Raw genomic sequence first — 14,503 nt, forward strand, 5'->3', positions numbered from 1 at the left:
ACAAAAAAAAGAAAACGACCCTTAAACCTGTGAAAAGGTGTTCAGACAGAGAAGTGCAAACTGAAACGACGCTGACACATTGCTTTTCAGCTACTGCATTGGTGGAGATTAAAAAGCAAGACAACATTCTTTTGGTGAGGCCTGGGAAAAGATGAACTCTCACACACTGCGGATGGAAGTGAAAACTGGTGGGACCATTCTGGAGGAAAATTTGGCAGTATCCAGCCAAACTACATTTGTAGTCCTCTCCTGACCTAATTCTTCTACTTCTGGCTATTCACCCTGAATACACCTCCAGAGTTAATATATACATAACAAGGTCTTCACCGTAGCGTTATTTAAAATTACAAAGTACTGAAAAACAAAGGAACGTTCACACACAAAAAGAGAGAAGGTAAATAAACTATGGACTATGCATACAGTACTCCAATACTCTGGCCACCTGATGTGAAGAACTGACTTGCTGGAAAAAGACCCTGATGCTGGGAGGGATCAGGGGCAGCAGGAGAAGGGGACGACAGAGCGTGAGATGGTTGGAGGGCATCCCCGACTCAATGCGCATGAGTTTGAATGAACTCCGGGAGTTGGTGATGGACAGGCAGGCCTGGCGTGTTGCAGTCCATGGGATCTCAAATAGTCAGACACGACCGAGCGACTGAACTGACTGATCCATACAGTGGAGTACTTAAAAGACATACTATTAATTAAAATATGAGGATGACCACTCTGAAGTGATATGTGGTCTATCATCAAATTCCACTCCTACTAGAACTATCAAGCCCCACTATGTGGAAAAAGCAATCTTACTATGGTACTTTTCATGCAAGAAAGAAGAGAAAATAATACAATATACATGAATCTGAGAATTCCCTGGCAGTCTAGTTGTTAGGACTCTGCGCTTTCACTGCTGAGGGTCCAGGTTTGATCCCTGATAGAGGAACTAAGACCCCACAAGCCGCTCGGTGTGGCCAAAGTATATTTAAATAAATATATTCTACATGAGTGAATATATATAATATCTATATAATGAACCTATTCATTCGCATAAAACAAAAATAAACACACACCCCTGGAATGACGAAACAGAAATGAGACTGGCTGCCTACTAGAAAGCGGAATGGAGCAGACTGCAGGGTGAGAGGAACCGGGAAAGGCGGAGTGAAGAGGAGGTGGCGGGAAGGGGGCGGAGACAGCAGGGACCCTTCTTTAAGGAAGACTGTTTATACAGTTCTGACTTTTGGAATCACATTAATATTTTACTGCTTTTAAAAAACTACTATCTACAGTGTCTGGAACATATAGGCAGAACAAAGAAAATACTCATACAATAAAGACTTAAGTTTGGAAAATTCTGAAAGAAGCAAAAGCAGTAATTCATGATACCATCCACATAATACAGCGCAGGAGGAAAAAAACACATGTCAACAAGTCAGCGCTTTTACGTTTAGAGGAACTGGAACACTGGTGCCGGAAGGGGCACAAGAGAGCTGCCGAGCCAACCGCCAGCAAGGGGACGGACTCGGGAGAGGTGGAGACCCAGCGAAGCTGAGACCACTCAGCCGAGCGGTCCGCACGCAGGGACGAAACCCTTGATTCCAGGGAGCTTGAAGTGGCTGCCTTTCACTCAGCTTTCTGTTTGAGAGACATCCACTGGCCATGAAACTAAATTAGACTCCCATTAACTGCACACAACAGGCTGTGCCATTTGTTTTTCCACTAGGATTTCCTCTATTCCTCTGACATTTTCCGAAGTGTCCTTTCAGAAGCCTCAGTGACCCAGAATACAAATTCCACCCCTACTAGAACTGCTTGCAGAAGCCAGGGCAGGTAGTTCACAAATGAGAAAAGAATAGGTGCCAGAAATTAATTCTAATCAGGTTTAAGAATAAAAATGGATTGCAAAAGCCAATTAAACTTGAAATTTAGAAAGCCAAAGGATTTTTGCAAAACGGCCCAGACTTTAAACATACATTTAAAACACAAATAAAAAGGCAAATGGTCAGAAGAATAACATACATCTATGCAAAATCCGATGGGCAGCCAAGGATAAACGGGGCTTGAATGACAGCAAAATTCCAGGCAGTTATTTAAGGCTGCTCTGTGGCTCCCAAGGCAGCCATTTTTCTGTTCAACCATTTAAAATTATGCCTTGATCACTGGTTTAATCCATACAGTCCACATTACATACTAACGAAACATCCCCCCGCCCCCGCCCTGCCCCTCTGAATTCCTGGGCAGATGTAAGGACCCTGTAACTGACTTGGCTGCTGCAGCGGTGTGGACCGCTCTTGGCTAACAGTTACTGCTCGTTTACTAATTTGCTACCTTACTGCGGGCTTACCTTACTACTTGAGGGGTTCATTTAATTCTCACAACCCTGTTCTTTCCCCCATTTCTTAGATAAGAAACTTGAGACTTAGAGAAGTTAACCAGCCACTGGTACACAGCAAGTGATGAAGCGTGAACGGAAATCAAACTCTGGCCCCTGATCCCTTCTTCTGGGCTCCCCTCTTATTCCCCTGACAGCATACACATGATCGTCAACTTGGCTTGTGGTCAGAGGGCCTCCAGTCAGACGGATGGGATGAAGGAGTGGACGGAAGGCTTGAGCAGAGAGGAGCAGTGCTGCTTGACACGGTGATGCAGCGGTGGGCACCTTCCATGAAACAGTTGACAGTTTATCCCAACTAACTCATTATTGTTGCACAAGGGCCAATCGATCCCTCAAAGAAGGAGAATTAAAAGTTTGCTTTTTGAGTATCTTCCAGTGTGCATGAGCTTCAGGGTGCTGGGCTATTTGAGGAGGCCCGCTCTGGAACCGCGCGTGAGCTACAGCGATGCTGCCCCAGTAACAGGGAGGCACTGGGTGGTGGAGGCCACGTGGAGGTCGAGGGCACCACTGGGCACAGGGAGGCTGGTGAGCCTGTGGCTCCTATCACAACACCAGTGCTTGACACGGGGTATTTCAGCCTGCCCTCCTCATCCAAGGAAGGGAGAGAAGCGAAGGAAAAAGCGGGAGAAACGAGGAAAAGAAATGCTTCGAGAGCTTAGACAAAGCAATAACCCTCATGCAGGTGGGAAAGAGAAAGAGACGCTGCTCAAACCCAGAGGCGGTCAGAAGCCCTCCGGGAGAAAGACATGTGGGTTAGTCACACTGCTCATTGCACGAAACTCTGAAGGATGATGACAGAGCACAGAAGAACCAAAATAACGCCCATGTGGCGGGGGCTCTGAACATGCAAGGGCCCTCAAGGAACCCAAGGAGGACGCGCTAGGCACGTGGGATGCCCAAGAGCCCACGCTCACTGCATCTCAGCTGGACCGTGGTGCCGAGGAAACCACCCACCTCTCCCGCTGCGGTACCTGAGCCCAGGGAACAGGCTGGGGGCTGGCCCCGTGCCGCAGAGAGGAAAGAATCGGGCTCTTCAGGCCCACCTTCAATTAAAAACTGAAAAATGAGACGCACACCCTCTCCTGATGGCTGCAGGTGCCACTAATGCCTCACAGTGACACCGTCCTCACCGCTCTCACCTGGAAACCGCCCCCCACCACCACGGCGCCGGGACCTTTGACCTCTGCCTGGCTCTCTCTGCTCAGTAAGCGTGGTCCATTCTCTTTGCACAACGGCCCGCAAAACCAACAAGACGCCCTCCATCCCGTCTCCTGCTGCGACTGCCCTTCTCTTCGCAGTTAGACCGGCCGCGCTTCTGTGGTTCTCTTCACGGCCTCCTCTCCTTCGTTCTGGTCGTTTAGTATTCCTACTCTGCAGGCCTCTTTTCCAGCTTGTACCCGTCTTGCTCTGCAGACTCTGTCTGAGATGGGCGCAGCCAAGCCACCACCCGTGATGGAGCCCGCGTCTGCGTCTCCACCCCCAACACGCAGACGCGCCTGCCTGCTGGACACACGCGCCGGGAGAACTTCCACCCAAGCGTGTCCCAAGTCCACTAGCTCTCCGGACCCCACCCCAAACACCTCTCCTTCTGTGACCCCTGACTCTGGGAACGGTTCCAAGGCGGCAGCCCAGGCTTCCTTTCCAGCTGTTTTCCCTTTTCCTTCACTTCCCTTCATGCAGCCACCAAACCGAGTAAAGCCCGCATTGCCCCTGGAGTCTCCCCTTTCCGATCTGCTGTCCCTGCTGTTTTGGGGGCTTTGAGCCGCCTTGGTTCTTAGATGATTATAAATAATCTAGTCTCCTCAAGACCAGTCTTGCCCTACCCTGCTCCATTTCCACCAGCTATTTGGAAGATTTTTCTAAACTGCTAAACCGATGACATCCTTTTTTTTTTTTTTTGCATTGGCTGCTTCTTTTTTAAATTTATTTTTAACTGGAGGAAAATTGCTTCTCGATATTGGGCTGGTTTCTGCCAGACATCAGGGTGAATCAGCCGTAGGCATCCATGTGTCCCCTCCCTCTTGAGTCTCCCCCCACCTCCCAGCCCATCCCACCCCTCTAGGTTGTCAAGGAGCACATCATGGGCTGTCCCTCTTACATGTGGTGTGTATATGTCTCCATGCTGCTCTCTCGATTCGTCCCGGCCTCTCCTTCCCCCAGGGTCCACGGGTCTGTTCTGTGTCTGAGGATGCCATCCCTCGTATGCTTAAAAACTAAAGACTCCTCACTCTTTTTAAACTAATGCTCAAACTCCACAAAGCTACGTGGAAGGCCCTCCACCAATAGCTCACAGCTCTCTGTCCGTCTCCCCTCCCCACCGCTCCTCTGGGCCCAGGCCGCTCCAGGACTCATCGCAGCCCGGGTCCTCCGGCCTTCCTGTCCACTGCTGGCGCTCCCGGGAGCTCCGCGCCCACCCCTCCTGGAGAGCGCCAAGCTCCTCTCTATGCTATGGAAGCCTTCTCTGACTACTCAGGGATACAGGTTTCCTTCTGTGCCATGGCCATGCCTGTCTCCCGGGGCTGGCCAGATGGTGGGGACCATCCAATTTACCTGCCTCTCTCAAGAAGCTACATGAAGGCCAGGACCTTACAACAATCCTGTTTAGGAGGGGCTTCGCATGGCATCTGATCTATGCCCAGTTTGGCTCAGCCCAAACCCGTCACGGACCAGAACAGCTCTGAGCCCCAGGCACAGGCCATTCTTCTGGAGAGGGACAGATAAAGCCGGGATTCTGATGAATACAGTCTCCTCTACCTGGCAGCCCCGCTGCTTATTAATTCTTGGCTCACGGATGGAAGAATATGTAAGAATCACTTCTAAAAATAAGCACGTTCACACGTCTTGCCATAGGGACTCCCAAGCCTTCCTGTCCCCTGAATGCAGCAGGAAAAATTCAATTACGCTATTCAAATCCAACTTAAGCATCTCAGCAAATATTAAGTATTCAAATCACTGTGGAGGGAGGATTGGGATGTCTTAGTGAGAGAAACAGACAGACGTATTAAAGGGATAGCAGGCTCATCCAAGTGGATTTCGGCTGCTAATTTCCACAGTTTTTAATTTCTTTAAACAACTGGGCCCTGAGCGAGCTCTTCATTATTTGGGAAACTTGTGAGGGAAAGGGCCTCGTCGAGCACAGCTCCGTCCTGGGGTTTCTGTGGGAAGTCCGTTCCTGCTCTAGCTAATTGATATTGAATCGGGTTTGTCATGCCCCGGATTTCTGGCGACACACCACAGGCCGATTAATCAAGGTGCGGAGCTGAGCGCAGGGGAGGGGACGCGGTGAGGCTGCGCCCCACGGAGGGCACGCTGCCCCTTCCCCAGCTGCCTGGCGCCCTCTCCCAGCCGCCAGGCTGGTGCCAGGGCGGTAACAGGAACAGAGGCGGAGCCGTCAACGTCTGCAGCGAAAGAGGCTACAAAAACACCTTGGAGGTGGAGACGCTAATTCCGCCAGGCAGGGGGACCCAGCACTGCGCCACGAGGACGAGAAGCTAAAGCTCCAGGTGGCTTCCGCCCAAGCTTTCCCGGGAGCCCCCACCCCAGAGCTCCACCGCAAACTCAGACAGGTCCGCCCTGGACGACGCGGTCTTCCCGAACGTCCCCACTCCAGCCTCCATGAGCGACGATTCAGGCCAAAGCTATCCGAGAGGCAGTTCGGGTCCTGGCGTCCGCGTGTTCCCCAGACGCCAGCATCAGGAAGAGCCTGCGGACGGCGCGTCCTTCACCTCCCTGGAGGCATGCCCCTGGCCCGCGGGAGGCTGGCCCTGCAGAAACGTGCTGAGCGCCATCAGCGAGCGGCCCGCCTCCTGGGGCTTCATCATCAAGGGACGGTGGACGCGGACACGGCTGGAGGAGGGCATCTGTCGGCGCTTTTCTCTCGGGCTCTCCTAGGGGCCCCAGTGCCAGAAGCGTGTGTGTGCTCAGTCATGTCCGACTCCGGGCGACCCAGTGGACTGCAGCCCGCCAGGCTCCTCTGTCCATGGGATTCTCTAGGCCGGAACGCTGGCGTGGGGTGCCATTTCCTTAGGAAGACGCATACATTAATATTCTCCAAGCTCTGGGCTGTACAGAGAACACATCCAGCACTTCGAAATGTCAAAGCAGGCAAGTTACCTACAAACTAAATGAGAACTTCGATGTCTGGATGCGTTGAGGCAAAAAACAATGATAACAACAACAACAAAAAACACCCCAACCTGGCATGAACCTGTTCTCACGACAACCATCATGTAACAGAGGAGAAAACTTCACCCACTGTGGGGCCGCGAACATCGTGCTCTCCCTCACTGTCTTCCCCAGCTGGTGACAGCTGATGCAGGGAAGGAGACTGCGCTTCCCTCTTCAGGCAGCTAGACAGCTCGTCGGTGATGTCAGCAGCGGGTGAGACACAACAGGACCAAGCAAGGCTCCGTCTAAATCTTACTGCCTCCCCTCAAGGAAGGCGACATAAGACATGACTAATGAGTCCACAGAAAAGACGGCAGTGGCTTAAAAAAATAAAGTACATCAGACCTAAAAAGTAGGTCCCACGAGATTACTGATTCATGCTGATGATAGACCGGTAGACGAACACTTAGCCAGCATCTCTGTTTAAGACAATTATGGGGGCGGGGGCAGATATCTGCTGAGCACAGCAGACTCGGGCACCAGCCAGGCTCTCCAGCCACACTCAGGAGCGGTCTTGTGTCCATGAAGGACAATGAAGGAAACTGAGGCTCAGAGTGGCCCAAGAGCTCGTCTCAGGCCACAGACAGCGAGACGAAGGGTCAGGACTGGACTCCCCCACACTGGTGTCGTTTTCGGGAGACAGGCACTGCTCCCAGAAACATTTCCCATGCCTGATGCCGAGGCGCACAGATGAGCTCCAAGAGATACAACCCAAAAGCTCAGGTCCTCAACTCATCCCTGAAGGGGGGAGTGTGTGGCTGCACACTCCAACACCCTCATGTATAAGCACACTTTCACGTATTTTCTAGTAACTGACTAAGTGTATGGGGAGTTTCGGAAATGTGGCATCCATGGAACACAGGTGAGGAGTTATCAGAACTTCCTGGAGGCACTCAGCGTCCACTACAGAGTCAGACCGACCAGGAGCGCAAAGGTCCATTCTGTGTCCACTTATCTGGGCCACAGGGTCACCAGGCATTTGGTTAGACATTATTTCTGGGTGTTTCCATGAACCTGTCTCTAGATAAGATTAACATCTGAATCAGCTGACGGAACACAGCAGACGGCCCTCCCCGGGTGAGTGGGCTTCATTCCGTCTGCTGAAGACTTGAATAGAATAAAGGCTAAGAAAGAATTCTTTCCCTCTGCCTGCCTGTCTCTGAGCTGGGACACTGGTCTCCTCCTGCCTTCAGACTTGGATTCAGACTGAAGCTCTCCCGTCGGTTCTCCTTGGTCTGGACTTCTCTGCCTCCAAGGGCAAGTGAGCCACTTCCTTATAATTCATCTCTTTGTATAAATCATCTCTCATCATCTCCGTCTCTCTACATACACACACACCCACACACATCCTATTGGTCTGCTCCTCTGCAAAATTGTGATTTATGCAAATAGACAACATCCAAAAGCCCTGGAACACGTTTGAAAAGCTGAAATCACTACAAGAAGGAAACCACCCCTACATCTTCAGTGGTGTTGTGATTGGTTGTGGGTTCTGAGTGCTGGTGGAACCTTTCAACAAAAAATCATTATTGGTTGCATTGTTGTTTTATGGATGAATTTATTGCCGGTTATTTAATAAAGACTATAGCCTATATTAACACATAATGGAATCAACATTAACAACTAGATGTTAAAATTATATTTAAGACACTGTAGTTCAAATAAGAATAATTTGCACCACTATTGCCAAAACTGATGGATACATATTCTACATGGACACAATGCCAAACCCCCGAAAGTGAGAAGTGACCGCTACCACAGAGTTCTCTCTGCACTGAAAGAGTGAAAGAGTTGCGCCGACTCAACCGAGGAGTCGTTCACCTCATCTAAGAGTCCGTGTCCTAAAGATACTGAGGTCACCCTGGAGGTGGAAACCCAAATTCCCTCTGGAAGTCCATCTCTCACTCAAGATCCTTTTATGGGAGTTGTTTGTTCCATGTTCCATCTGTCTGGTGTAACCCTTCCCTGTTTTAAGCCTGGGTCATGAACCTTAACACGTACAACAAATGACTGAACCCCAACATGTAACAGACCTCCAGGAGTCACTTTTCCTCAGTTGAGTGATAAGATCTGCTCCCTACAAGATCCATACTCTCAAATGTGTGCCTGAGTCCAATCACCAGGCCCTCACCAGCTTTCTAAACACAGAACTACTTCCATTTTTTGGATCTGGAATGTTCCCTGCCTCATGACAGAGGCTCTCAGATTTGCACAGAAATTGTCTCTTTCAGTTCAGTTCAGTCACTCAGTCATGTCCAACTCTTTCCGACCCCATGAATCGCAGCACGCCAGGCCTCCCTGTCCATCACCAACTCCCAGAGTTCACTCAGACTCACATCCATCGAGTCAGTGATGCCATCCAGCCATCTCATCCTCTGTCGTCCCCTTCTCCTCCTGCCCCCAATCCCTCCCAGCATCAGAGTCTTTTCCAATGAGTCAACTCTTCACATGAGGTGGCCAAAGTACTGGAGTTTCAGCTTCAGCATCATTCCTTCCAAAGAAATCCCAGGGCTGATCTCCTTCAGAATGGACTGGTTGGATCTCCTTGCAGTCCAAGCGACTCTCAAGAGTCTTCTCCAACACCACAGTTCAAAATTGTCCCTTTGGCATCCCCCAAATACACTCATCCCACCCTCCAGTCCTAGGCAGCCTCTGACCCTTAACTCCTGACTTCAACTCAATCCTCAAATCAACCTGACGGCTAACACCTGGTCATTCCCAAGTTAGGAGCATTCTCCGCCCTCCTACGGCTAAGTTAACTCTAACTAACTAGTCTGTCTATGAAATCCACCACCAAACACAATGCCAGCCCAGCAACGTGGTCCAAGAGAAATATTACAGAAACAGCAGAAGTGGGAAGAGAGAATTATTACGAGACTAGAAAACAGGTTTCTTCTAACTTGCTACAGACTTAGCCCGGAAATTAGCAACATGGAGACTGACACGGCTCCTTGGACACTGACTTCTAATTTCACCATCCAATCCAGGGGCCTACAATACCCCTTAGACTATACACAAAGTATGTGTGTGTTTGTGGAGGTTGTCCAGACCTCTCATCACAGTCTCAAATGGTAAAAGAAGAAGGTCAGAAACCCCTGCTCTGATGAAATGCTATCTATCAGATAAATATTGTGTAAAGTTTCAATAAAGCTGAAAACCCTGATTATTCATTGGAAGGACGGATGCTAAAGCCAAAGCTGCAATATTTGGGCCACCTGATGAGAAGAGGATGAGATGGTTAGATAGCATCACCAACTCGATGGGCACAAATGTGAGCCAACTCCAGGCTGCAGTGGAGGACAGGGGGCCCGGCATGCTGCAGTTCACGGGGTCACAAAGAGCTGGACAGAGCTTAGCATCTGAACAACAACATGCTGGAAAAAAGCCCTGTGTTTAGATGCCATATCTGGTTGAAGAAAAGTCTATTTTATCTTCCAAACCCATTCATATGGACAGGTTTATGACTTCACTGAGACCTACTCCAGGCTGAGTCAAGAGGACGACACTGGAAAATAGATTCCAGGGCAGAGCCTCAGAGAGAGGATATTTAAAGTGCCGAGGAAAAGGCACGCTACCGGCTAAATGGCAGGTGTCACCCTTCACCTTTCCAAGGGCGGACTCGGGCATCTGGCTGTGCAGTCTGACGGCCCGTGAGTGCCAGGGGGTGCTGGCCCCTCAGAGACCGGCAAAGAAGCCCCCTCCTGTCCCCACCCCACCTGTACCCACCAAGCTGCGACGTGAAATTCCACCACCAGCCACACAATAGCTCTCAGGAATGTGCAGCAGGCCAAGAAATGTGGTTTCTAGGGAGGTGTGAAGTCTACTGTGAAACAGCATTTATGATATCACTGTGGAAATATTTCTGCTGCTTCCGCACAGCACTTGAGCTGGTACAAAAAATACTGTAATTACGCAGATTCAGTAAAACCGAGTGAGGCCCCTGCTGGTCTCCAACAGCAAGTGGGGAACAGACATGTCAGTGACTGTCCTGAGACCCTGGAGGAATGAGACAGAAGCCCTCACCCGATTCTCTCTGGATGCTGTTGGCGCAGGTGCACGAGCCTTCAAACCACCCTCCGTCCTTCACGCATTCCCTGCACTGAGGACCAGGAACTGGAGGACTTCTCCACTACTGAAATGACACTCAGAAATCCTGAGCTAGTGGCAAGAACAGACGGTTTTGCCTCCTTAAATGTGACTTTCCCCAGCCACTCCTGCATTGGGTGAATAACAGCCTGCCTCCCTGAAGCCTTCTAGACACTCAGGAGAGGGAGCAAGCTGACTCTGCCAGTTATCAATCCATGGCCTCTCGACAAGCCAGTCCTTCATTGACTGCTCCGCGAAAACCAAGCCGGGCTCTTGAAGCATTTGTCCTTTGCCAGCAGGCGCAGTGTTCAGCTCAGTCAGTAGAGGTCGCGGAGATGCTGCGAGGGGCTCGTGCTGACACCTCGGGCCTCGCTTGCCCTGCCATGCAAGCAGCCCGCTCCGCTCGCCAGGCCCCCGACTGTCTCCCCCAGCACCCATCTCAGGCAGTGTCACAGCACAGGGCTTCCTGCAAGACCCCTTCCCTGAAACAGCTTCCCCTGGTACCCCAGATATCCAGTCAAGTCCAGAGTGTAGACATCCAGCAATTCCATCAGCATGAGACCACTACACCATCCAGGGAGCCACGGCTGGGGCCGGGGTGGGTGGTGGTAGGCGTGGGGGTCTCCTCTGCAGGCGGCCGCTGCTCCCACATCTGTTACCTCCACGCTCTCCAGGGTTCTCGTCTTACTTGCCAGCCCCTCACCACCCAGTTCCCTGTGTTACACTTCATAATTCTCTATGTTAAGTTTTCCGTGATCAAGTCACAGCCAGCCTCTGCCTTGCAATCCAGCCCTGCCCTCCTCGGGAAGCCTGGGGCAGGAGTAACAGCTCTGGGAGTGAAAAGTGGACGGTGACCCACCGGACGTCTGGAGAACAAGGGAGGCATCTGAATGCCTCATCCACTGACTGCTACTCGGCGCAGGACCCTGGGCTAGAGACAGGACCAGGCACAAGGAAGGAAGAGTGACCTTCAAGGCACTGACTGGCCAGCTGGGGAACCCAGACGTGCACAAACCCTCAGCTCTGTAAGGGTAGTAAGTGCTGAGAGCTCCCGGAGGCCAAGAGCAGTAAGCCGGGGTCAGCGTTGGGACCTCAGGCTAAGAGGCCGTCATTCCTACCTTGCCATGCGTGTGTGCTAAGTCACTCCAGTCGTGTCTGATGCTTTGCGACCCCGTGGACTGTAGCCCACAGGCTCCTCTGTCCATGGGACTCTCCAGGCAAGAACACTGGCGTGGGCTGCCATGCCCTCCTCCAGGGGATCTCCCCAACCCGGAGACGGGACCTGCGTCTCTTACGCCTCCTGCACTGGCTGGCGGGTTCTTTGCCACTAACGTCACCTGGGAAGCAAGAACTAATTCTCTGACGGGCTCAGTGCCACAAAGGCTAGGCTCGCTTTAAATGGGTCTCCAAGCCCCAGTCCGTCCCCCAGCAAACAACCGTTACCCGAGTTCAATGTGTGATGGGTCCTGGCTGTGACCAGCTGCCTTCTGCTTCACTGTCAAGAGGTACACCTAAGTAAATATTTGGGTAGAGAAAAAGAATTTTTAAAAAAGAAAAGCCATTTCAGCTTAAGTGTCTCTGACATGGGGAGTCCTTCCTCTAAAAGATTTTCAAGAAGAGATTAGGGAAACATGGTGACCATAATCTATCAAGGCCAAATGAGAACTCCTTCAATAAAGCCCCTCCGCATGAGGCTATTAGGGAAACCCGATAACCACATGGTGGAGGATAAAACCTGTCATTCACTGAAAGACAGCACAGTGATTCGGGGAGAGAGCAAGAATAAAGAGGCTACCCTTGGCTCGCGGTGTGAGTGACGGCGGGGGAGCCCGGCAAAGCCGCCCAGGAACGGTAGGGTTCTAATGAACCATCTGTAAGGTGGGAGAGAGCATCAAAGCGAGGAAAATGGAATTTTCTGATGATGAATGAGAGCGGTTTTCTAACAAGGGTGGACCACGATGGACGCTAAATGAAGGATGTCCACTCCACCAGAATCAAGTCATTGCAGACAAGTGCGTGGCTACGGAGGGGCCCCGACCCGCCCTCCCACAGGGGAAATGGGGAGCCACAGGGGTTACTTTAAAAAGGGAGGTGGGGTCTTCCCTGGTGGTCCAGTGGTTAAGACTCCTTGCCTCCACTGCAGGGGGCACAGGTTCGATCCCTGGCCAGGGAACTAAGATCCCACAAGCTGCACAGCATGGCAAAAAAAAAAAAAAGCTTTAAAAAAATAAAAGGGGGGTGGGATGGAATCTGAGCTTGACACAGAGGTCGTAATGAAGTAGTATATAGCAATAACGGTGGTCAAAATTATATCAAAAGCTTACTTCTCTGTATATCTTCATTCATGTCTTCTATGAAAACATGCCCCTTTGTTTCTATGTGAATATTCATGAATTACATAATTATAAAATATTCGCAACTTCTCTATAACAACACCTTCAGTTATTAAGACTTAAAGTTTTGTATTCCACAGACCAGCAAAAACTTCTAAAAAGTCAGGGCACTAGGAAAAGGTCGGAAACAATTTACTTCCCAAAACAGGCAAAATTTTTGAATACTATGACCATCACTTCATAAAAGAAAGAATATGTTGACACTCAGTAAAGTAACAAGGAAATCACCTTAGGACAGGGAGAGGCCTTTAAAGTGAATAAACAAACCTCTACAAGACTTGCTGCTTTGCTCTTAAAATTTAAATTTGCCTGCGAGATCAGCAAAAACTTGGTCACGAACCAGGACTGTTAATACACTCAGGTTTGAGAACTACGAGCCAAGAAAACAAAGGCAAGAAAAATATGCACATTCTGAAAATGAAAAGAAAGTAAGAGGGAGGGAAGGAGGGAGGAAGTAGCATTTAGAATTTCTTTGACAAGAGTGGAGACAGAACTGGGCAGGAAGGAAGGCTCACATGAACCATCCATGGCTGTCAGGAATGCACGCAGTAGGAAGACCCTGGATAACACCGACCCAGGGAAGTCATCAAAGCGGGGCAGGGACCCGGAGGAAACCAAGCCTCTGCAGCCAAGAGTGCAGGGTAAACCCCGAGCATCTGCCCCCCACCACCCCTCACCCCAAGCACTCGCTGGCCCCCCGCACCGGGCACTGCCCGAGAGACAACACAGGCATTTCCAAAGACCAGCAGAAAGTGGAGCTTCCTTGAGCGCTGGTCCAGGCACGTTCCTCTAAATTAGTACATTTAAATCAGATTAAAGAGATACAAGGATCATATAGGCTACCTCTGGTGGGTCTGGCAACTACAGGGAATCTGCTATTTTTTACAAAAGAGACGTCTCAATTAAAGCTTTGAAAAAATTTGGTTTCGAAGCTATAGAACAGTGGCTCTCAAACTTGTTGGTCTCACAGACACCTTCTGTGCGCTCCAGAAATTCGTGACATCTCGATGCATTTGGAAACGATGACGGCACCTGCCACCACCACTCACCCTGTCTACACCTCACGGGAAATCACCATCTTGATTTGGGTGCTTATTCTTCCCATGTACTTTTTTCACACTTACCTACATAGTTACGGAACCAAAAAAACGGTGTGATTGAGGTGTGCGTGTGTGTAGAGAGAGAGAGAGGAAGAGCTGAGAAGCAAGTGAAACACAAATGGACAGACAGACAGAGAGCCTGGACTAAGCACACACTGAGAGCACTGCTGGGCACTGTTGGGCATATTTTGAAAGAGCTATTTAAAAGATGTCCTAGCTTAGTATCACTCATAATTTATTTGTTGCTCTCAACATTTTACTAAAACCTCATCTAAGCTGACATAGGTACATCTAGCTTATTTACATTCAGTTCAGTTCAGTCACTCAGTCGTGTCCGACTCTTTGCGACCCCATGAATCACAGCA

General features: G+C 50.2%; 1 protein-coding gene and 1 non-coding gene across 3 annotated transcripts in view; one reads left to right on the forward strand and one right to left on the reverse strand.

The window, feature by feature from the left end:
* Positions 1-14,503, reverse strand: part of FARS2 (phenylalanyl-tRNA synthetase 2, mitochondrial) — a 304,612-nt gene that overhangs the window by 230,173 nt on the left and 59,936 nt on the right. The gene's annotated exons all lie outside the window — the stretch shown is intronic.
* On the forward strand, positions 12,746-12,818 carry TRNAW-CCA (transfer RNA tryptophan (anticodon CCA)). Its single transcript has one exon. It is a non-coding gene; the product is annotated as a tRNA-Trp (tRNA).

The sequence above is a fragment of the Capricornis sumatraensis genome, chromosome 22, assembly GCF_032405125.1.
Source record: "Capricornis sumatraensis isolate serow.1 chromosome 22, serow.2, whole genome shotgun sequence".
Lineage (NCBI taxonomy): Eukaryota > Metazoa > Chordata > Mammalia > Artiodactyla > Bovidae > Capricornis > Capricornis sumatraensis.